This window comes from Triticum aestivum, chromosome 1A (genome assembly GCF_018294505.1).
Source record: "Triticum aestivum cultivar Chinese Spring chromosome 1A, IWGSC CS RefSeq v2.1, whole genome shotgun sequence".
Taxonomy (NCBI): Eukaryota; Viridiplantae; Streptophyta; class Magnoliopsida; order Poales; family Poaceae; genus Triticum; species Triticum aestivum.
The window spans coordinates 552,776,795-552,802,151 of NC_057794.1; the positions used below are offsets into that span (position 1 = coordinate 552,776,795).

Here is a 25,357-nt window from a genome sequence, read left to right on the forward strand (position 1 = left end):
GAGCTGCGACACCGAGTCCATAACTCCACGCTGAAAATTGGTGCTGGATATTGGGCGCAACATTTCCGATATATGGGGTGCATCTAACTGGGGCAACTAAACTCGCCTGGGAAGTTTACTCAAAACTAGCAAAATCTTGGTAAAACGATCAGTGTCATCCCATCAATGTCAAATAGATGCGTACGATGTGCCAAGGAGAATAGGAGGGCTCTTGTTCCTAACTCCTGGAACCTAGACCAGCTACTTGTGTTCACCAGCAATTCATCAAACAACCTTAAAAGCGCATGAAGTACAGACTAGTCGTATTTCACCATTCTAGGCGATCATTTTCCATTGGGTTTCCAAACACATGTCATGACTTCAATTCTGTGGTACATCTCAATAAAACATCAAACATAACATCCGTAAATAAGCCGATCACCAAGCAAACTAAGGTGATATTTTGCAAGAGAATGATAATCTAGTCACTGTCCCATGTATCCTTTTTTTTTATCTGAGCTCCTCGCACAAAAAATCAAGTCGTGTGAATTGGGTATTCATATGTTCGGTGTTTTCTTCTTTGTGCAAAGGATCCAAATAGGCAAGTGCATTTTACTATGTCCTCGAAGATGTTCCATAGATAAGCAAAAAAAGGGTTTCATTTTGGATTCCCCAATTTTGAAAAATTGCATATTAATTTCCTTCATATGAACAGAAAAAAATGATGACTCAAAGAAGTTCTCTACTAGAAACTTTGTATCGCGCACATGACTTAGCAAAAGAAATTAAGATAAAGATCGTCGGGATAGCAATATTTTCCATCCGGGTATTACTCACGTCAAGAGATTATCTAGACAATTAGCAAAAGAAATTGCGTGTCTGAATTGCAAGAAATCTACTATAAAAAGGAAAGAATGTGGGAAAAAATTAGCAAAAGAAATTGTGTGGCTGCTGGGATTCGAGCCCAGGTCTCCACGGCCACAACGTGGAATTCTCACCACTAAACTACAGCCACAATCATGTACAACTTTAGCGGGAACCCTCTCTACACACTTTCTTCTGTTGATATCACACTACATAGGCCCGTGATAAAACCTAATTAGAGCACAAGTATTTCCCACTAAAAAATAAACCTAGGGTCAAATTGTTGGCATGTAGACAAAAAAATGCTAAAACCTAGAGAACGAGTGTTTCCCACAATTTTTTTAACATACTTAACCACTATCTTAATACCTGTAAATAAACTAGAGCATGCCACAAGTCACCAAAGAGCAGACTATGGACGTACTCCCTCCGTCCCATAATATAAGACGCTTTCTGACACTACGGTAGTGTCAAAAAACGTCTTACATTACGGGACGGAGGGAGTAGTTGTGAAGCCGAGGACACAATGTGTGCACTGAAGGCCGATAGACAAGCCAACATATTGAGGCGGTTTTCGCAAAATAAAAAATAATTGAGGTGGTAACAACTGCTTAAGGTGCTCAAACAATTAGAGCAGGAACAATGCAAAAAAAAATTGAGTAGCAACGGACAGTAGGGAAAGGAACAATGCAATTTTTTGCTTTGAACATTAATTGAACTGCGAATAGCAGCTTATTTACATCAGCATTTGTCCTTTTTTCTTCAAATTCTGACTTGTAATTTTGTGCTGCCCTAGATACACCTTGTATATCGCTCGATTGCACCTAATTGCATGGCACTTACTCCCACCACACAGCCGGCCATCATCTACTAAAACAACACCCTATCGTTGGCTTCCCTAATTTCCATAGCAATGGGTCCCAATCTGGGCTACGATATTAATTAAGTGTATCTCTGGTAAATAAATTGTTCTTTACATATTGTCTTTGCCTTGCAAATGGAACCTTATTTCCCATATTTCATCATCCAAACTAAAAACAAACTTTAGTAAAATAACATAATTAGTTGCTACCCCAATCCCATAATTAGTAACACACCTGAAGCAAATAAACTAGTCACTAACATCCTTGATACCATGTTTAAGAAATAATATATAAGCTTATTTAACACTAATTGTAATAGCTTCAATGTCAAGCATATAAAAACCAAGATCTAATTCCCGACATACATATATTACTACACGCAGATAAACATATGCTCCCTCTGTAAAGGAATATAAGATGTAAACGCTCTTATATTTCTTTACAGAGGGAGTACTATGCAAATAACTAATTTCAGATAACATGTTCAAAATGAACATACATATAATTTGACTATCCCCAATTTTAAAACACTAACACTGAACCAATGCCCAATTTTAGAGAACATGCTCATCCTATTGCACTAGAACTCTCTGTATAGTGGACATGTTCATCCAGTTTCAGAGAACCTTGTACATACATGACATGTTCATCTAATTTCCCCCACAATTCGTCCCAAACCCTAAATCTCTATTTCTCCTATTACCCTGAAATCAAAATAAAAAAACAACAGAGAGGAAAGAGAGAGCGGTTGGACTTACATGCCGCTGCCGAGTGGGGAAGCCCAGGTGTGGTCGCCGGTCAGATCAACCACAATCACTCTGGCCAAAGACGTCACCGCACACTATATCGGGACGACTAGGGCGGCTCAAAGGTGTTTCATTGATAATTTTTCATTCGGATATTATACTCATGTAATTAGATTATTTAGACAATTGGAAAGAGAAGCAAAAAAAACCTAACTTTTTCTTTTGAGTCGTAAAAAAACCACTAACTAGACATGTTCTATTGTGGCCATATGGGCAACATATCTCTTTAGCCTTTTCAATGATCTTAAAGGCTCCAAATCTCTAATAAGCTTGTCACGGTGCCTGAGTACTTGATAGGAAAATGTCCCTCAATCCACTCTTGTTTATTTTTTTTAAATACTCTTTTTCTAATTTATTCTCATCATAGAAACTTGCTCAAAGCAGGTTACAATCCATTTTCAGATTAATAACAACTGAGATTTTTTGCATGAAAAAGAATAATCTAATCATTTGGCAGTGCAAGAAGAGTACTGTGAAAAAGAAAAATGTGAGAATAAAAACCTAGCAAAACTCTTGTTTATTTTTTTTGAAAATACTCTTTTTCTAATTTATTCTCATCATAGAAACTTGCTCAAAGCAGGTTACAATCCATTTCAGATTAATAACAACTGAGATTTTTTGCATGAAAAAGAATAATCTAATCATCTGGCAGTGCAAGAAGAGTACTGTGAAAAAGAAAAGGGACAAAATGTGAGAATAAAAACCTAGCAAAACAATTATGTGGCTGCTGGGATTCGAGCCCAGGTCTCCACGGCCACAACGTGGAATTCTCACCACTAAACTACAGCCACAATCGTGTGTATTTTGAGCTTCAAATTACAAGTAGACAAATGTCTCCTTCAAGACCTTTACACACTTTCTTCTGTTGCGATATGATGTTGGCATTTAGATCAAAAATGCTAAAACCTAGAGAAACAAAAACAAACTTAACCACTATCTCAATACCTGTAAATAAACCAGAGCATGACTGCATGCCATCATGCTTGGCTCCAGCTATTCAGCTTTATATTTACCTTCTTTTAAATTTCATACCACTGCACCATTCCCAGCTAATTCTCTTACTCTGTTTTGATTGACGCCTTGAGCTTCAGCCTACAAAGGGAAAAAGGAAGTTAAGGGTAACTTTGATCAGCCAACATAAGGCCCTCTTTGTTAATCTCGTAGCCAACAAAATAAAAGTACTCCCTCTGTCCCAAAATAAGTGTCTTAGCCCTAGTATAATTTTGTACTAAAGTTAGTACAAAGTTGAGACACTTATTTTGGGACGGAGGGAGTATAACCATATTTCCTGAACCATCATAAAAACATTTCAAATTTTCAATATTTCCTGTTATTTTAGGGCAAATTATATATGTGCATTCTTCAGATTTCAGCATGGTATTCTTTCTACCAAGATTCCATCCATCTTCTCACAAATATTTTATGACAGATCATCAAGCATTCAAGCTCACCTATACACTTAAACATTCAGAAACAAACTTAATTTAATGCTAAGAATGTTTTTGTCACCCAATAAAAAAGGCTATGCTCACAAAACATGGAAGAATAGACGTGGTTAAAATTGAGCAAGTTGAATTATCTGCTCAACACATAAAATTGAGCAAGTTGTGGCAAGGAAAAAAAATAAAACACGTGTACATAGTGAGAAGCCTCTGCATCACCATCCATACCTCCTGTGTTCCCATCCTCGCCTCAACTGCAACCATTTTGGACTTCTCCCACTAAAGATGCAGGGTATCTTCTGTTGGGTCCTGTAGAGCATTTAAAATCAAAGTCAAATTTATGTAAAGAACAGAAGTTATTACAGCTAGATGATCAGAACTCTTCCTAATCTAGTAACCAATGTGTCTAGCTTAACTCTGTTCTCATGGCTGATGGAGATGATCAGAGCATGGTCATCGCAGATCCAGAAATAAATGCTAGGAAATCAGCACTCGTTTCCCATTGCACAAAAACTCGTTTCCCATCTCTCAGTTATCGATATGAGGTCTGTATCATATAAAGATCTCATTGCACAAAAAATATTTTCCCATCTGCCAAAACACTGAGTTCACACATTCAGTTTCAAATTCAATTTGACAAAACAGTGGAATAAGAAGAAAGCCACCGGGGGTGTATCCTCCTTTTCAAAAAAAAGAAGAAGAAGAAAGCCACCATCCTCCGCCTTAGCATGGTCTGGCCATATTGGCAATATACCTCTTTAGCCTGCAGACTTTTGATGATCTTAAATGATCCAAATCTCTAATAAGCTTGCCACAGTGGCAGAGTACTTGATGGGAAAAATGTCCTTCATTTCACTCTTGTTATATTCTTTTTTTGAAAAAATATACTTGTTATAAACTTGCTGAAAATAGGTTAAAATCCATTTCTGATAATAATAGCTGATGTAATTTTTTGCATGAAAAGAATAATCTAATCATCATGCAGGAGCAATTACATGCAATCAGACATCTAGATTGCAATGAATGTACTGTCAAAAAAGAAAAAATGTGGGGAAAAATAGCAAAAAAGAATTGTATCCTCCTTTTCAAAAAAAAAGAAGAAGAAGAAAGCCACCATCCTCGGCCTTAGCATGGTCTGGCCATATTGGCAATATACCTCTTTAGCCTGCAGACTTTCAATGATCTTAAATGATCCAAATCTCTAATAAGCTTGCCACAGTGGCAGAGTACTTGATGGGAAAAATGTCCTTCATTTCACTCTTGTTATATTCTTTTTTTGAAAAAATATACTTGTTACAAACTTGCTGAAAACAGGTTAAAATCCATTTCTGATAATAATAGTTGATGTAATTTTTTGCATGAAAAGAATAATCTAATCATCATGCAGGAGCAATTACATGCAATCAGACATCTAGATTGCAATGAATGTACTGTCAAAAAAGAAAAAATGTGGGGAAAAAATAGCAAAAAAGAATTGTGTGGCTGCAATATACCTCTTTAGCCTGCAGACTTTCGATGATCTTAAATGATCCAAATCTCTAATAAGCTTGCCACAGTGGCAGAGTACTTGATGGGAAAAATGTCCTTCATTTCACTCTTGTTATATTCTTTTTTTGAAAAAATATACTTGTTACAAACTTGCTGAAAACAGGTTAAAATCCATTTCTGATAATAATAGCTGATGTAATTTTTTGCATGAAAAGAATAATCTAATCATCATGCAGGAGCAATTACATGCAATCAGACATCTAGATTGCAATGAATGTACTGTCAAAAAAGAAAAAATGTGGGGAAAAAATAGCAAAAAAGAATTGTGTGGCTGCAATATACCTCTTTAGCCTGCAGACTTTCGATGATCTTAAATGATCCAAATCTCTAATAAGCTTGCCACAGTGGCAGAGTACTTGATGGGAAAAATGTCCTTCATTTCACTCTTGTTATATTCTTTTTTTGAAAAAATATACTTGTTACAAACTTGCTGAAAACAGGTTAAAATCCATTTCTGATAATAATAGCTGATGTAATTTTTTGCATGAAAAGAATAATCTAATCATCATGCAGGAGCAATTACATGCAATCAGACATCTAGATTGCAATGAATGTACTGTCAAAAAAGAAAAAATGTGGGGAAAAAATAGCAAAAAAGAATTGTGTGGCTGCTGATAATAATAGCTGATGTAATTTTTTGCATGAAAAGAATAATCTAATCATCATGCAGGAGCAATTACATGCAATCAGACATCTAGATTGCAATGAATGTACTGTCAAAAAAGAAAAAATGTGGGGAAAAAATAGCAAAAAAGAATTGTGTGGCTGCTGGGATTCGAGCCCAGGTCTCCACGGCCACAACGTGGAATTCTCACCACTAAACTACAGCCACAATCATGTCTATTTTGGGCCACCAAGCTACAAGTATAAAAATACCTCCTTCAAGACTTCTTCAAGACTTCAAAACTTAAAGCACTATCTCAACTCCTGTGAATAAACTAGAGCATGACACAGGCCACAAAAGAGCATGAGGGCACAGTGTGTGTCACTCTTGGCCAACAGACAAGCCAACATATTGAGGCAATTTTCACAGAAATAAAAAATTTAAAATATTGAGGCGGTAACAGCAGCTTAAGGCGATCAAACAGTTAGAGCAGGAACAATACAAATTCTGCTTTGAACAACATTTGAACTGTGAATAGCAGCTTATTTACATCAGCTGGCATTTTGTCCTTTTTGCTCCAAATTCAGACTTGTAATTTTGTGTGTGTTAATATTGCTCGATTGAACCTAATTGCATACACTTACTCCCGGCAAACAGCCGGCCAACGTCTACTAAAACAACACCTGACGTTGGCTCCGCTAATTTGCGACCTTTATACTGTATATAGGCTGCTCAAAACTTGATCTCATCTCATATGCTTGGATGGATATTAATACTAACTCCCTAACAGATCAAGGCCTTGGTACACTGCCACACTGGTAAATCTTGGTCAATCTGACAGTCACATCCCACTACTTCAGTAGACTATCTGGTCACATATAATCTTACAAAACCGCAATGTATATGGGAGAAACGGCGGTGGTACAGTGCAGAATACAGATCATGGGCTACCGGTGTCAGCAACACAGCTCCAAGCAGGCACCTTCTGCGCATCCATCACTGCCATCGAGCGTCTAATATGCTCCACCTCAGGCCATCTATCACCACTGCCTGCTTGCACATTACTATACACCACATGGTAGCCAACATTATCTGGTTCCAACTCCATAAGTTTCCGAGCCGCAAAAGATGCCAGCTCGACATTTGAATGTGTTTTGCATGATGCAAGGAGAGCACCCAAATTCTTCCGTCTGGCTTAACATTCATGCCACTGATCACTTGGGCAGCTTCATCTAGGTTACCTGAACGGCCAAGGATGTCCACCATGCAAGTGTAGTGGCCTAGCTCCGGTGTGATGCCAAACTTCCTAACCATGCAATCAAACAATGCACGAGCTTCAGTAACAAGCCCTGAGTAACTACATGCTGACAGCAAGCTCAGGAAGGTCACTCCGTTTGGCATTACTCCTTCCGCAAGCATTTGGTCAAACAATGCCAGAGCTTCCTTGCCATTGCCATGAATCGCGTACGCTTCAATCATTGAACTCCATGCGACAATGTCTCTCTGCTGGATGTTGTTGAAGCACCGGCGTGCCAAATGGATGTTCCCGCATCTAGCATAGAATTTAACAATGGATGTCTCCAAGTAACAACTATTCTCATATTGTGCAGCATGGCTGTTCCGTATGATGTATCCATGAGCTGATTTACCTAGCCGCGAAGCACCTAATTCCATGTAACTGATGACTAGTCCTTGAAGCATGTCAGCATTGATAGCTAGCTGAGAGTTCAACATTCGCCCAAACAGATGGACTACCTGTAAGAAGTGCCCATGGTGGATGAGACCCCACATCATGGCTGACCATATGCAGCTGCCTGTTCCCTTGAATTCCTCAAACAACTTGGCGGAAGATTCCATTTCACCGCATTTAGCATAGAAATCCAGAAAGGATGCCACCAAGACTGGATCAGTAAGCCCGCTCCTAATTACGAAACAATGGAGCTTTTCTCCTTGCTCAAGACACCTGTGCTTGGCAAATGCAGCAACCAGGGCAGTTAAGGTCTGGCAGGTTGGACACACTTCCTCTCTTCTCATCCTCTCAAACATGTCAATGACTTGAGCAACGTTCCCCTGCGACGAAAACTCCGAGATTATAATGTTCCAAGAAACCGCATCTCTTCCTCCAGGGGACAGCTCGAACAGCCTCACCGCGTCGCCCAAGCCAGACGCCGTCCTGCTCAAGTGCGTCAGTATTGAGTTGAGAACCAGCGGCTCTTCGCTTAAACCGCTCTTCATCGCATAGCAGTGCAGCTGTCTCCCCCCAGGAACGTCCCTCTCGGCAGTACACAGACGAAGCAGGACGGCGAGCGTCACCGCACTCGGCTCGCACCGGTCCATCCGCATCTTGGTCACCAATCCGGACACCTCCCGTCGGTCGCCTGTGCCGACATAGGCTGATATCAGAGAGGTCCAGGAAACCACGTCCCTTGCAGTCATTTCGTCGAACAGCTGCCGCGCGGAGGCGACCGCGCCGTGCCTCACGTAGGCGTCGACGAGGGTGTTGCAGAAGTACAGGTTGAGGGCGAACCCGGTCCGGACGCCGACCGAGTGGGCGGCCCCGACGAGGCCAGCGACGGCGAGCGAGGCCGCCGCGCGGTTGAGCAGCGGGAGCGTGAAGCCGTCCGGGCGGGCGCCGGCGCGGAGCATGGCGGCGAAGGCGGAGACGGCCGCCGCCGGGAGGCCGGAGTCGAGGCGGTCTCTGATGGTGGCGTTCCATTGGGGGGCGGTGGCGCAGGCGGAGGTGGCCGGAGGCGGTGAGCTGGGGAGGAGGAGGCTGCTGCGCGGGGCTATCAGCAGAGCGGGTGTTGGGCGAAATGCAGAAAAGGAACGTGGAGGCATCTTGGTTCGACTGCAAAGCCCGCCGTCCAGTTCGTCCCCGCCGGCACGCTGCTCCAGCAGCCGGGTAAAGCGCATCTCCAGCCGCGCCCCCAATCATTTAATCGGCAACGTACACTTTCGATCCAATGGCACAGGTTCTAGTTTCCATCCTTTCACTCAAGAAGAGTTTCTACCAGATACTTTCTCTGTATTAGCCGGCTGGCCGTAGCAGGCGCCTTGAATATAAGCTTCCATTTGGTTTAAAACCGACATACTTGATACTCCCTCTGTCTAGGTGTATAAGTCATTTTAGGTTGTGCATCGCGATCAAGATAGAGAGAAAACGAGAGAACTTAATTTTTTTTCTAGTTAATAGCATTGCATGCAATGAATAAACCACTGCATGTCATGTTTGAAAATCTCAAGTCATTGAAAGCATGCACGGTCACATCTCTTATTGGTTGATATGTCACGAAACAAGAAACGTAGAGGAGTTAATGTACCGTATCTAAGTGTTTTGGGATTACTTGATTTTCGTAAGATGACTTACACGCCTAGACGGATGGAGTAAGTAGTCTATGCGTGTCTGGTTTCAAGAATTTACAGTGTGCGAAACGAGCCGATAAATAATAACGTTGTAATTAAGACATAATTAAGTATAACATGCTTAGGGCATCACTAGCTGATCTCCTAAATTTTTGAGTAAACCCGAGTAAACTTTAAAGTAATTTCATTTCTAGCCAAACTCCTAAATTAAATTTAACAGAGTAAAAAATTTGAGAGGCATATGAACAGAAATTCGGTGCTAAATTAGGTTCAAACTAGTACATAAAACATAGTTAAACGACATTGGGTGCAAATCCTAAATATTTTACATAGAACTTAAAACAAAATTTGAAACTTTAAAACATAGTCTGATTCTTTCTCGGCCGCCTTCCACTCAGCCCTGCTCAAACCGCCGATCACTAGGTCCGGCCGTCGTTGCCGTCGTCACCTTCATCGCTTGATAGATCATGACTTTGGTCTTGACCGCCATGTACTCTGCGTACAGGCGGCGCTACGCCTCGACACGCTCCAGGTAGTGTTGGTGGAGCTCCGCCATGTAGGCCTCATCGGCTTGATCCACCGCGAGACGCTCGTGGGCTTCTCAGTCCTCCTGCCTCTCGTGTGTGGTGCCCACCCGGCGGTCCATTGGCAACTCCGGTGGCAACAAATATCCCGGGGGAAAGTGCACCGACTTGATGTCGTATGCACGCCCGCCACTGCCTCCGCTGAGTGGAAGGATCCCAACAAGTGGGTCTTGCCAGTGTCTCGGTCGTAGATTTCGGTGACCCATGTTCCCCACAGCCACTGCTGCACGACGTGGTATCTCTGCACTGGCGGCGGCGGCAAGAGGTCGGGGAAGGTTGGTGTGCCACCTGCTCGGGAGGAGGAGGCGCCTCCCCGACGTGGATCCGCCGGCCGAGCGTTGAGGATGGGTGGCGGCGAGGGAGGAGGGGAAGGGGGAGGTGGGCGGCGTTGGCCAGATCCAGTCATCATTACCGGTGCGCGTGCGACGGACTAGGCGTGGGTGCGACGCGTAGGTGGATTGGGCGGCGGCGGCCGTCGATGGGTGCAGCCCGTGGGAGAGGGGATTTACTCGGCGTGTGGGGTGTACATTTACTCATTGGCCGCCGCTTGGAGTAAATATTTTACTCCTCTAAGGTCTTATACAATGGGAGGTGCTTAGAGAAATAAACCAGAATTTCCTTAAACACTGGTGCTTATTTGTACAGGATAGACAAAAACAAAAGCGCCTTTTCTATAGAAATAGGCACTGGTGCTTCAGAAAAAATCCGGTTTATTTTTCTAAACACCTCACTAAGCATCTCCCATTATATAAGAACTAACCGGTTTAGGGGATCGGGGAATTGCTAGATCCAGTTTAAAGTAGTAAACCGAAATTTTTACTCCTCTAGCCGGTTTTAAGGAATCATCTAGAGATGCCCTATTGCCCTTACATGCAGAAGGCCTCAACAGTGTCATCGCGACCAGGCTTAGTTGGAGCTTCACGATGGCATGGTTTAGACCGTATCTTAATTAGCCCGGCGGACAGTGCTAAGGCGTGCAAGAACGGCTGCAGAATCGAACCCGGCCCTGCGCGTACTGGACGACGAGTCCCTGGTCAGGATCGAGTGTCCCCACTGCATGGAGCCCGCCCCCGGCTGCGGCTTCGTTGGCGCACCGCCCACGCTCTCGCCGGCCACCTCGACGCCGTCACGTGGTGTGGGTACCTAGGGTCCAGCAGTACGGCAAGGTCAACCAGCCCCAGGTCCCGGCGCTCGGTGCCGCGGCTGTTGCTCCTCGGCAAAGACGACAACCCCCTGTTCCTCCTGAGTCCTGACCGTGGGTACGGCCAGGGCGCCGTGGGTGTGGCGTGCATCAGGGCAATTGCAGCGACGCGGTAAGCCGGACATCGTCCTGGTGGAGAGATACAGACGAGGAGCAGCACGCCGCCGGCGCGATGGTTGCCGTGGACAAGCCAACGTTCCTGCCGGTACCGGTGATGTATCTGGTTCGAGGAGGATCAAGGACGGGCTGGTGTGCACAAAGATGGAAACCAGAAAACAGTTAGGCGTGCGCATGATTGGGCTGCCAAACTAGTGGCGAAAGTTCTCCGCGCCAATTTTGGACTCGGATTGAAGTAAAGATACTGCTTGGACTCGGATTGGAGCCAATTTTGGCTCGGATCGGTAAGAGTAAAGATACTGCTGGGTACGTATCCATGAGCCAGGCCGGATAAATACAGCAGGAAGAGCAGAAGCTCTCCTCCGTTTGCAATCTTCGTATCTGAACTAAAACCCAAACCCTAATCGCCAGCGCCATGGAGGAGGACGGCGACCACACCAAGACCCGCCGCAAGCGCACCCGCGACGTCACCCCGCCCGGCCTGAAGCGTCCGCCCCCGCCCCGCGAGGAAGGCGACCCCTACGACGAGCTCCTCGACTACGACTCCGACACGTACGAGTACCGCTGGGGCTGGGAGCGCCCGACGCGAAGGTACAAGCTCAGCGACTTCGTCGACGGCGGCACGTGGTCCCCGCCTACGGCCGACGAGGCGAGGAGGGAACACGAGCTCACGATGGCCGAGCGCCGCGATTTTCTGTCCCGTGGCGCCGAGCCGCTGCGGATCAACCGCCGCCCCCGGTTCCTCGGGCTCGGCGGCTGCCCCCAGGATCGCCTGCCCACCATCTATCGTCAGCCGGCCTCCACCGCTCAAGGAACTGATGTCGGCGCTGGTTCCACACAATAATTAGTGTCTCCAACTCCAAGGCGCTGATTCTTAAACACTTCAAATTTTTAGAACAATGTTGTCCGCCGTGATCTATATATATAGTTTCTCTCGTCTGCTGTCTGCTGGTATGCATGCATATTTTGGAGCTCCTCTGCATTTTAAAGTGTATATGCATGCCATCAACGAGTCCATGCATGCATGATGCATGTGCGCCCTGTATCCTCATATTTGCCTTATCATCAGCTTATGTATGTCAAGTGTGCTACATATGTCTATCTGTTGCCCTCTCTCTCTATGATATGGTATTTTGTTGTGCACTAATGCTCCTAGTACATTTCTAGCCGATCCCTAATAACCGTTTAGACGAGTAAAATATCCCCAATCGGCGTTAGTTGAGTAAAACGTATACTCAGCCAGCGCGAATCTCCCTATATTTACTCCACCACTCGGCGGCTGAGTAAAAGAATATCTCCCTCTTTTCCCTCCTCTGCTTCCTCCCCTGGCCCCGCCGCCCCCTCTCCTCCCAATGGCCGAAAGCGGTGGCCGGAGGTCCCCGTCGCCGATCCGCAGCGTGGATCCGCGCCACCACGCCCGCGGTTTGTCCTCTAGTGGCGCATCTTTGAGCCGCCACCGCTCGCCCGATCCGCCCGCCCCCGCCCGGTTCGTCGACTTCCCGGAGCTCCCCCCCCCCCCCCCCGCCGCGGTCGCCGCAGAGGACACACCTTGGTGTCCGGCAGTGCGCGTGGAGGACATGGGTGGCGGAGATCACCGACCGGAAGACCCACAAGAGGAAGTGGGTCGAGTCGTTCCACACGGCGGAGCTCGTGGCGATGGGATACGACCGGTGGCAAGTCCAGTTCCACGGCTCCACCGCGAGGCTGAACTTCCCGATTGGGACGGTGCCGGTCCACCTCGTCCCGCCGGCTTCGGGTGTGGTGAGCCCGGCGATGACTCGGGAGGAACGAGAGGCGGGGGATTGCCTCGAGGCGTACATGGAGGACCTCTGCCGCCAACATCCCGAGCTCGTGGAGGCGGAGCGAGAGATATTCGCCGACAATGACGGGGAGGTCATTGTCATCTCCGAAGACGAGGTGCAAGGCGGCAAAGTGGGCGGCGATCGAGGAGGAGTTCATCGTCGAGGAGTGGCAAAGCATCTTCCTCGACTGCGACGATGATGGCACCGGCCTGGACCCATGTCTCACCAGCGGTGGCCTGTCGAGGAAAGATTGGCTCGACCTCCACTATGGCCGATGAAGATGAGTAGTCTAGTGTAGTTTAAGTTTGAATTTATGTTTAATGTTCAGTGGTCAAGACTATCTATGCTAAATTTATGTTTAAATGTATCCAAATTCTGGTTGAAACTAGGTTGAATTTATGTAAATTTATGTTTTACTCTGCTAAGTTTAGAGAATCGGCTAGAACCGACGAAAACTTACTGGAGTATATTACTCCACTAATGTTTCTATTTTACAGGGGATCGGTTAGAAATGCATGTAGCTTGTGTAAGTGTCGATCGAGGATTAGTTCAATGGTTGGAGGCCATATACTATCAAAGTTAGCCAACTTTCTCATTGTCTTAATACCTTATAAAGGAGGAAATCTCTATCTAATAATAAAGCACTCTGGCCGTCTGTCACTCATTTTACATAAAACCACATGTGTTTTCCTGGAATCAACCCGTAGTCCGGACTTTAGTGACAAAAACGAATCACTTTTTGTAGTTTTTAGAAACCCCCTTGTGTTTTTGTGAAATAAACCCGTAGTCCATACTTAAAGTAAAGCAACGAATCGCTTTTCATATTTTCTGGAAAAACCCCTGCCATTTCTATTTATCAGTCCGCAGTTCAACTATAAGTGACAAATATTTTTTTAAAAAATTATAGCTTTGAAACCGTAACTCTAATTTTAATTTTTTTATATGAAATTTGATTAGAAAAATATGTAAAATCTGACTATGATTTTATATTACGTATTTAACATTTTTAAAATTCTATTTATGGTATAATTTTAATCAATAGTGTTGTGTACAATCTAAATATGATGTTATTTTACCTATTTGATATTTTTAAAATTCTATTTATGGTGTAATTTTAATCAATAGCGCACAATCCGTATTTTTCCGTACCGAGGCCGATCCGTGTTGCAAATGAACACCTCATCAAAATCAGATTGAAGACAAAAGAAACCATCAATAACAACACATGCATGACTTGACAAAACGTCGCACAGAAAAAAAGGAAGTTGTATTGGGGTCTTGAGTCATGATTATTGGGTTAGGGACGTTTCTTCCGTTACAACGCACAGACTCTTTTGCTAGTATGTACTAATACATATGCTTTATGAAGTCCAATCATTAATAAAAGTAACTCATCGAGGTTGAAAAATGCCGCCTTGCTTGCCCACGTCCATGGAGCATGTAGGAAGGCATCACCACCCATCGCATCACCATTGACGGGCTAGTCGACCCGCCAGTCGTGAGCCTTGATCATGCTACATCATTACCAGTAGCATGCTATCATCATCGATGTGCTCCATGAACTCTACGCAGACGTGCTCTTCCTCCGACATGGCCTCTGGCCGGAGCGCAGCAAGGTCCTCTCGCTTGGCTCCAAGATCAGTGGCAAAGCATGTTGGCTTCCTCCAACAGTTCGCATCATTAGCCTCAACAACATTTAGACGACTACTACCCTACTATCTGAAGGCAGAGCTAGTGAGGCACTCACGGAAGGCTGGCTCAACGATGGCATGCTAGAGCTATTAGAAGACGAGCCCAACGTGGCAGCGGGAGTTGTAGACTACGGACAATGTGGTGTTGAACAGCTGAAGCACCACTATAGGCAGTGTTCCCTCCTAGCGGCTACCATGTCACCACCCTTGTTGCCCGCCGACGACAGTGCTCTCGGTGCAGCCGATCGTTCTCGAGTGACGCGCTGGTCGACCTCTACTTGTTCGCTCCGGCTGGAGACGTTGACGTGGGGGTTGCGAGAGAGGTGAGGGTGCTACTCATGTCAGGTCCATGCCGGTCATGACCTAGATATACTAGAGTCGCTCCGGACGCTCAAGCTTGTGGCCACGTCGGCACGGCCTTCTCCATCTAGTTGGGTGACCATGCATGTAAGACTCTTGCTATACACACGATTTTTTCAGACGATTCTAAGACGACAGGTTAAATCAGCCACACATGCGTATGATTGACTTTGCAAGGGCCGCTGGATTGTTTGATCGTCCGCAGGTCGGCCAGCACATGTCGTCCATGGAGCAATTTCGTGCATGTAATCGAGCTTGTCATAATCGTTGTATGTGCCCATATATGTGGTGCATGTCGTCTTGCCCGACACTAAAACCATGTTTGTTTCAAATAATCTGCAAGAAAATTGGGACGATTTTAATCTTTTGGGACGTCTAATGGTGATCGTGTCTAAACTTATAGTGGCCTATTCCTGGTTATGTTTAATGTTTGATTTGCTCTAGTGGTGACATTTCTCGGTGTTGCCTCGGAAATGCGCCCAAATGATGTTGTTGTTGAGACGTTTCTATAGCTCTTTTATTAGTAGTAACATGGTAGGGTGAACTGGTGCTTCTAGCTCGACTGATGGTTTCCCTTAATGAAAATTGGAGGGGGAACCCTTCTTTGATAAAGAAAAAACTTTTGGGACGTTTTCTATTGTTTAATTTGTCAAGATTGTAGTTCATGGGAATTGTTTCTAGGTTATGTATTTTTTTTTGAATTTTGGTATGTATTTTTTCAAGTAAATTCCCCCTGGTACTTACCCAAACTCTAGACGGAGTTCTTGTTATTTCTGTGTATTTTTGGAATCCTGAGACTCGATCAGGCGGCTGCCACCGTGTTTGCCATATTTACACGACTACTTCCACGACTAGATTCAAGCCCAAGCAGAAAATCTGTACATATATCGATCACAAACCGCAGGACAAGGAAGAGCATACCAACTGCAACTAGCCATGGCGCTACCGGAGAAGTTGGTCGGCGGCCGTACCATCGTGATCGAGGCCATCCCGCCAGGCACTGGGATCGGGGACCTCATCGGCGCCTTCTCTCCTTTCGGCGCCATCCGGTACGCCTCCGTGGGTCCGCCCGCCGTCGTCAGCTTCGAGAGCGAGGCCGCCGCCTCGCACGCGTTGCTAGTGGCGTCCATGAAGAGCGTCAGCCTCCTCGGCGACTCCAGGGAGATGCACCCGTCCGGCGGCGTGTGTCCGTCGCCGACGCCGACGCGCCCCTGCTCCAATGGACCCGCTCCGTTGAACTTGAACAGCCCCACCGCGACGGCACCGCACGTGGAGGTTCCCGTCGCTCCGCCGGCGTCACAGAGTCTGACGATCGAGGCTGGGACGGCGCCGCCAACCGACGCTGCAGTGCCGGAGAGAGATACCACTCCGGACGACGCTTCCGCCGCCGCACTCCGGACTGCAACCAGACTGAGCGAGGCTAGGCGCACCATGGATTGGATTGCGGAGAACATGATTCTCGAGTGCATGGTCCTGGAGGGACACGTGGATGTCATCAAGCAGATACAAGATCAGCTCGCCGAGCACCTGAGAGGCTTGAACATCCATGCGGCTAAAGTCCAAGTTTCTGCCACTGCCGAGACCCCGTGGAGAAAGAAGGTCACGATCGAATACAGAACGGGAGTAAAATCCTGTAGCCGGAGTTAGATGGTAGCGCAGCTCCCGTTTGTCTGAACATTGCTGCATAATAAATTAGCTAAAAGCACCGCAGTTTGTGGTTTTCTATTGTATTTTTGCATGCACTTTACTTGGACCATGTCATTATCTTGTTTTTGCTAATTTTCAGTTACTTGTTTGGAAATTTTTGACAATCTCAATCGCCAAAAAAGGCCTGTTTGAACATGTGCAATCTTTATTTGGACCATGGTGAATTTTTGTTGCAAATTTTTAGAAAGAGGAAGAGAGAGAGAGGAAAGGAGGGGGTTGTTGGATGTTGATCCAAAGGCTAAAAAAGACTGGATTTTGTTTTAAAAAAAGTCCAGGCAACTCACGCCCCATTGTTGCTTATACTTGGCAATGATGGCGTATTTTGTGTCGTTGTCTTGACGAATGCATTGCTTGGAGTTTGTTCGAACGTGATCTTCAGGGTGAAAACCCATGATCTGATCTTTGATGGTTAGATCCGACAACACAACCGCTGCTCACCCAAGGGTTTTTATCGTTTTGGCCCGATCCACACAGTACCGGCTGGCTGGCAGACGACATGCAACGCACGCTGCTAACCTAAAGCCGCAAAACAAGGGCACACGGGCAATATCCTGCAGATCGGCTCGAACTAGGCACTGTGTGCTTATCAATGACACGAGTTTGCGTTTCTGCAGCTTACCATTCGCATTTTGGTCAGGCAAGAATCGGACACGCATCATTAATTGCTCAGGCAAGGACTAGAACAGCACGCTTTTGCGTTTTTTTGTGCTTGGCACACATGCTGCAGCGAAGGATCACGCACGCGTCCGCATATCAGTCAACTGAAACCTACAGAGCAATAGACGTCGGATGGCCCGAAGCTAGGCACCGCGTGCATATCCATGACATAGGGATGTGTTTCTGAAGCTTGCTATCGCACTTTTAAAAAAATCCACTGACCAAGAATCAGCCTGTATCACATGTTGCATGCGATGAAAAAGATCCACACCCATGCGTTGAGTACATCAACATTTCCTTCGAATAAGCTACCAACATAGATTCCTAACATAATCTTAGGTCAACACAGACAAGTAACAACATAACCATACCCCTAGCAAGGACTGCTACAACAGCGATAGGAACCACCGGGAGGCGCGAGACAAACCTAGCAAGAACTGTCATCAAACCACCGGGAGGCGCGAGACAAACCCAGCCAGATCGAATAACAGCACCAAAAACACAGCGGCTCCTAGATGGCAACCCCAACGCCGGCCATGGTGCTGGGCAAAAACGTTGCCTCGGAAGGTGGTACTGCGGAGTACGTCGTTCTCCTCCTGCAACATATGGATCCTGTCGCGAAGACCAACCAGAAGCTCACGCATGTACGGGCTTGGCTTGGGATCAAGCCAGCGCCAGAGAGGGAGAGGGCAACCCTGCAACCATTACAAGCTCGGCTTTTCATAAAATGACGTCGCCCATTAAGCAGGCCTGCGGCATGGAAGAGATGAACTGCCGCTCACCGTCGCCCATGAGGAAGACAGGTATCTCTGGTCGGGGTTGGGGTCTGTCCAGGACATCAGCCTAGATTCCTTTGCGCCGCAACTGCAAAAAACAGCCGGCTCGTACTCCAACAGGTTCCCGGAGTAGGGAAGAGGGGGTCTCCTGCTCCCCGCAAACCGAGACGAGGCGTAGCTAATGTTGGACATGGCTGGCAGCTGCGAAACTGCGGACGGTCAGGAGAGATGGGTGTGCACGTGTGTGGGAGGTGAGGAGGGAGGCGGTGCGTTTGGACCGATGGACTCTGAAGGATATGAATGCCCGCTCCTGCTTTTTTTGTAGTGACGCCAGGGCTATGCGTTTGGACCGATGGATTTTGAAGGATATGATGGCGGGCGTCCACTCCTGGACGCAGAACGGCGTGGCCTGGTCTTCGTGGAACACCATCGTCAGAGCCACCAGATTGTGCCACCCACTGTCCGTGAAACGGACGAGGAAGCAACACGCAGAGAGACTGGACACGTCGACGGCCGACTTCTGCATGTCGGCAAACTCGGCGAGGATGGCCTCTTTCACCTGGCCTGGGTGGGCGCACGGCGCGGTGATTACCAGTGCAGTGGCTCGAAGGCGATTCTCGGCATCCACCATGTCTCGCGTGCGCTCGATAACGCAGTGGGACATCAACGGGCAGTTGGTTGGGTCGGAGTAAACAACATCGGGGAGCACACGTTCTCCATCGTGGGCGGTGGGTTTCTATGTTTGGCTCGTAGCACTGTACCACTGCTCACCCAAGGGTTTTTATCGTTTTGGCCCGAACCGCACAGTACTGGCTGGCTGGCAGATGGCATGCAACGCACGCTGTTATCCCAAAGCCGCGAAACAAGGGCACACGGGCAATATCCTGAAGATTGGCTCAAACTAGGCACTATGTGCTTATCAATGACACGAGTTTGTGTTTCTGCATCTTACCATTCGCGTTTTCGTCAAGCAAGAATCGGGCACGCATCATTAATTGGTCCGGCAAGGACTAGAAGAGCACGCTTCTACATTTTTTTGTGCTTGGCACACATGCTGCAGCGAAGGATCACGCATGCGTCCGCGTATCAATCAACTGAAGCCTACAGAGCAATAGACGTCGGATGGCCCGAAGCTTGGCACTACGTGCGTATCAATGACATAGGGATGTGTTTCTGAAGCTTGCTATCACACTTTAAAAAAAATCGCTGACCAAGGATCGGCATGTATCACATGTTGCATGCGATGAAAAAGATCCACACCTATGCGTTGAGTACATCAACATTTCCTTCGAATAAGCTAGCAGCATAGATTCCTAACATAATCTTAGGTCAACACCAGACAAGCAACAACATAACCATACCCCTAGCAAGGACTGCTACAACAGCGATAGGAACCACCGGGAGGCGTGAGACAAACCTAGCAAGAACTTCCATCAAACCACCGGGAGGCGCGAGACAAACCCAGCCAGAGCGAATAACATCACCAAAAACACAGCGGCTCCTAGATGGCAACCCCAACGCCGGCCATGGTGCTGGGCAAAAACGTTGCCTCGGAAGGCGGTACTACGGAGTACGTCGCTCTCCTCCTACAGCATATGGATCCTGTCGCAAAGACCAACCAGAAGCTCACGCATGTACGGGCTTGGCTTGGGATCAAGCCAGTGCCAGAGAGGGATAGGGCAACCCTGCAACCATTACAAGCTCGGCTTTTCATAAAATGGCGTCGCCCATTAAGCAGGCCTGTGACATGGAAGATATGAAATGCCGCTCACCGTCGCCCGTGAGCAAGACAGGTATCTCCAGCTGGGGTTGGGGTCTATCCAGGACATCAGCCTGGATGCCTTTGCGCCGTAGCTGCAAAAAACAGCCGGCTCATACTCCAGCAGGTTCCGGAGTAGGGGAGAGGGGGTCTCCTGCTCCCCGCGAACCAAGACGATGCAGAGCTAATGCTGGACATGGCTGGCAGCTGCGAAATTGCGGACAGTCAGGAGAGATGGGTGTGCACGTGTGTGGGGAGGTGAGGAGGGAGGCGGTGCGTTTGGACCGATGGACTCTGAAGGATATGAATGTCTGCTCCTGCCTTTTTGTAGTGACGCCAGGGCGAGCGTACGCCAGTGCTGTGCGTTTGGACCGATGGATTTTGAAGGATATGATGGCGGGCGTCCACTCCTAGACGCGGAACAGCATGGCCTGGTCGTCGTGGAACACCGTCGTTAGTGCTACCAGATTGTGCCACCCACTATCCGTGAACTGGACGAGGAAGCAACACACAAAGAGACTAGACACGCCGACAGCCGACTTCGGCATGTCGGCGAACTCGGCGAGGATGGCCTCTTTCACCTGGCCTGGGTGGGCGCACGGCACGGTGATCACCAGTGCGGTGGCTTGGAGGCGATTCTCGCCATCCACCATGTCTCGTGTGCGCTCGATAACACAGTGGGACATCAACGGGAGGTTGGTTGGGTCGGAGGTAAACAACATCGGGGAGCACACGTTCTCCATCGTGGGTAGTGGGTTTCTATGTTTGGCTCGTAGCACTGTACCGCTGCTCACCCAAGGGTTTTTATTGTTTTGGCCCGACCCGCACAGTACTGGCTGGCTGGCAGATGGCATGCAACTCACGTTGTTATCCCAAACCGCGAAACAAGGGCACATGGGCAATATCCTGAAGATCGGCCTGAACTAGGCACTATGTGCTTATCAATGACACGAGTTTGCGTTTCTGCATCTTACCATTCGCGTTTTGGTCAGGCAAGAATTGGGCACGCTTCATTAATTGGTCCGGCAAGGACTAGAACAGCACGTTTCTATGTTTTTTTGCTTGGCGCTTGGCACACATGCTGCAGCGAGGGATCATGCATGCGTCCGCGTATCAATGAACTGAAACCTACAGAGCAATAGACGTCGTATGACCCGAAGCTAGGCACTGCGTGCGTATCAATGACATAGGGATGTGTTTCAGATGCTTGCTATCGCACTTCTAAAAAACGATGACCAAGGATCGACATGTATCACATGTTGCATGCGATGAAAAAGATCGACACCTATGCATTGAGTACATCAACATTTCCTTCGAATAAGCTACCAGCATAGATTCCTAACATAATCTTAGGTCAACACCAGGCAAGTAACAACATAACCATACCCCTAGCAAGGACTGCTACAACAGCGATAGGAACCACCGGGAGGCGCGAGACAAACCCAGCCAGAGCGAAGAACAGCACCAAAAACACAGCGGCTCCTAGATGGCAACCCCAACGCCGGCCATGGTGTTGGGCAAAAACGTAGCCTCGGAAGGTGGTACTGCGGAGTACGTCATTCTCCTCCTGCAGCATATGGATCCTGTCACGAAGACCAACCAGAAGCTCATCCATGTATGGGCTTGGCTTGGGATCAAGCCAGCGCCAGAGATGGAGAGGGCAACCCTGCAACCATTACAAGCTCGGCTTTTCATAAAATGACGTCGCCCATTAAGCAGGCCTGCGACATGGAAGAGATGAACTGCCGCTCACCGTCGCCCGTGAGCAAGACAGCTATCTCCGGCCGGGGTTGGGGTCTGTCCAGGACATCAGCCTAGATGCCTTTGCACCGCAGCTGCAAAAAACAGCCGGCTCGTACTCCAGCAGGTTCCCAGAGTAGGGAAGAGGGGGTCTCCTGCTCCCCGCGAACCGAGACGAAGCGGAGCTCATGCTGGTCATGGCTGGCAGCTGCGAAACTGCGGACGGTCGGGAGAGATAGGTGTGCACGTGTGTGGGGAGGTGAGGAGGGAGGCGGTGCGTTTGGACCGGTGGACTCTCAAGGATATGAATGCCTGCTCCTTCTTTTTTTTGTAGTCACGCCAGGGCGAACGTACGCAAGGGCAGTGCGTTTGGACCGATGGATTTTGAAGGATATGATGGCGGGCGTCCACTCCTGGACGCGGAACGGCGTAGCCTGGTCGTCGTGGAACACCGTCGTCAAAGCCACCAGATCGTGCCACCCACTGTCCGTGAAACGGACGAGGAAGCAACATGCATAGAGACTGGACATGTCGACGGCCGACTTTGGCATGTCGGCGAACCCGGCGGGGATGGCCTCTTTCACCTGGCCTAGGTGGGCGTACGGCACGGTGATCACCAGTGCGGTGGCTCGGAGGCGATTCTCGGCATCCACCATGTCTCGTGTGCGCTCGATAACGCAGTGGGACATCAACGGGCGGTTCGTTGGGTCGGAGGTAAACAACATCAGGGAGCACACGTTCTCCATCGTGGGCAGTGGGTTTTTGTGTTTGGCTCGTAGCACTGTACCGCTGCTCACCCAAGGGTTTTTATCATTTTGGCCCGACCCGCACAGTACTGGCTGGCTGGCAGATGGCATGCAACGCACGCTGTTATCCTAAAGCCGCGAAACAAGGGCACACGAGCAATATCCTGAAGATCGGCTAGAACTAGGCACTGTGTGCTTATCAATGACACGAGTTGGCGTTTCTGTAGCTTACCATTCATGTTTTGGTCAGGCAAGAATCAGGCACGCATCATTAATTGGTCCGGCAAGGACTAGAACAACATGCTTCTGCGTTTTTTTGTGCTTAGCACACATGCTGCAGCGAAGGATCACGCATGCGTCCGCGTATCAATCAACTGAAACCTACGGAGCAATAGAGGTTGGATGGCCCGAAGCTAGGCAGTGCGTGCGTATCAATGACATAGGGATGCGTTTCTGAAGCTTGCTATCGTACTTTTAAAAAAAATCGCTGACCAAGGATCGGCCTGTATCACATGTTGCATGCGATGAAAAAGATCCACACCTATGCGTTGAGTACATCAACATTTCCTTCGAATAAGCTACCAGCATAAATTCCTAACATAATCTTAGGTCGAAACAGACAAGTAACAACATAACCATACCCCTAGCAAGGACTGCTGCAACAGCGATAGGAGGCGCGAGACAAACCTAGATGGAACTGCCATCAAACCACCGGGAGGCACGAGACAAACCCAACCAGAGCGAATAATAGCACCAAAAACACAGCGGCGCCTAGATGGCAACCCCAACGCCGGCCATGGTGCTGGGCAAACATGTTGCCTCGGAAGGCGGTACTCCGGAGTACGTCGTTCTCCTCTTGTAGCATATGGATCCTGTCGCAAAGACCAACCAGAAGCTCACTCATGTACAGGCTTGGCTTGGGATCAAGCCAGTGCCGGAGAGGGAGAAGGAAACCCTGCAACCATTACAACCTCGGCTTTTCATAAAATGACGTCGCCCATTAAGCAGGCCTGTGACAAGGAAGAGATGAACTGCGGCTCACCGTCGCCCGTGAGCAAGACAGGTATCTCCGGCCGGGGTTGTGGTCTGTCCAGGACATCAGTCAGGATGCCTTTGCGCCGCAGCTGCAAAAAATAGCTGGCTCGTACTCCAGCGGGTTCCCGGAGTAGGGGAGAGGGGGTCTCCTGCTCCCCGCGAATCGAGACGAGGCGGAGCTAATGCTGGACATGGCTGGCAGCTGTGAAACTGCGGACGGTCAGGAGAGATGGTTGTGCGCGTGTGTGGGGAGGTGAGGAGGGAGGGCGGTGCATTTGGACCGATGAACTCTGAAGGATATGAATGCCTACTCCTGCTTTTTTTATAGTGACGTCAGGGCGAGCGTACGCCAGGGCTGTGCGTTTGGACCGATGGATTTTGAAGGATATGATGGTGGGCGTCCACTCCTGGATGCGGAACGGCGTGGCCTGGTCGTTGTGGAACACCGTCGTCAACGCCACCCCCTGTCTGTGAAATGGACGTGGAAGCAACGCGCGGAGAGACTGGACACGTCGACGGCCGACCTCGGCATGTCGGCGAACTCGGCGAGGATGGCCTCTTTCACCTGCCCTGGGTGGGCGCACGGTGCGATGATCACTAGTGCGGTGGCTCGGAGGCGATTCTCGGTATCTACCATGTCTTGCGTGCACTCGATAACGCAGAGGGACATCAACGGGCGGTTGGTTGGGTCAGAGGTAAACGACATCGGGGACCACACGTTCTCCATCGTGGGTGGTGGGCTTCTATATTTGGCTCATACCACTGTACCGCTGCTCACCCAAGGGTTTTTATCGTTTTAGCCCGACCCGCACAATACTGGCTGGCTGGCAGACGGCATGCAAGGCATGCTGCTAACCTAAAGACACAAAACAAGGGCACACGGGCAATATCCTACAGATCGGCTCGAACTAGGCACTGTGTGCTTATCAATGACACGAGTTTGCATTTCTGCAGCTTACCATTCGCGTTTTGGTCAGGCAAGAATCGGGCACGCATCATTAATTGGTCAGGCAAGGACTAGAACAGCACGCTTCTGCATTTTTTTGTGCTTGGCACACATGCTACAGCGAAGGATCACGCATGCATCCACGTATCAATCAACTAAAACCTATAGAGCAATAAGCGTTGGACGGCCCGAAGCTAGGCACTGCGTGCGTATCAATGACATAGGGATGCGTTTCTGAAGCTTGCTATCGCACTTTAAAAAAATCGCTGACCAAGGATCAGCCTGCATCACATGTTGCATGTGATGAAAAAGATCCACACCCATGCATTGAGTACATCAACATTTCCTTCGAATAAGCTACCGGCATAGATTCCTGACATAATCTTAGGTCAACACCTGTGTAACGCCCGGATAATCTTGCTACAGTAATCCCACGCTAATCATGCCACGTCATCCCGATTACTGTTGCTAAACGTCCGTTAGTTCAAATCGCGTCAAATTCAAATTTAAAATTAATATCGGCAATAAAAGTTTTCAAAAATTGAAACAAAAATGTTCGGTGGTTGCCAAATATTACAAAGGTAATTATGGTGCAGCAAACACATTTTTATAAAATCTCTAAATAATTTAAAATGTTTTAAAACAGAAATGCAAATAGATAAAAACAAAACAGAAAAAAACTAAAACTAAAAATTGGAAGAAAGGAGGGAGGAAGACCCCCCGGGCCAGCAGACCCAGCGGGCCGGCCCATTTGCCCTCCAGGCCCA

At 47.8% G+C, this 25,357-nt stretch overlaps 3 non-coding genes across 3 annotated transcripts; all 3 read right to left on the reverse strand.

The window, feature by feature from the left end:
- Positions 1 to 922: 922 nt before the first annotated feature.
- On the reverse strand, positions 923 to 994 carry TRNAH-GUG (transfer RNA histidin (anticodon GUG)). The gene has a single exon. It is a non-coding gene; the product is annotated as a tRNA-His (tRNA).
- Positions 995 to 3,231: 2,237 nt separating this feature from the next.
- On the reverse strand, positions 3,232 to 3,303 carry TRNAH-GUG (transfer RNA histidin (anticodon GUG)). Its single transcript has one exon. It is a non-coding gene; the product is annotated as a tRNA-His (tRNA).
- A 2,959-nt stretch (positions 3,304 to 6,262) lies between these two features.
- TRNAH-GUG (transfer RNA histidin (anticodon GUG)) lies at positions 6,263 to 6,334 on the reverse strand. The gene has a single exon. It is a non-coding gene; the product is annotated as a tRNA-His (tRNA).
- Positions 6,335 to 25,357: the final 19,023 nt, after the last annotated feature.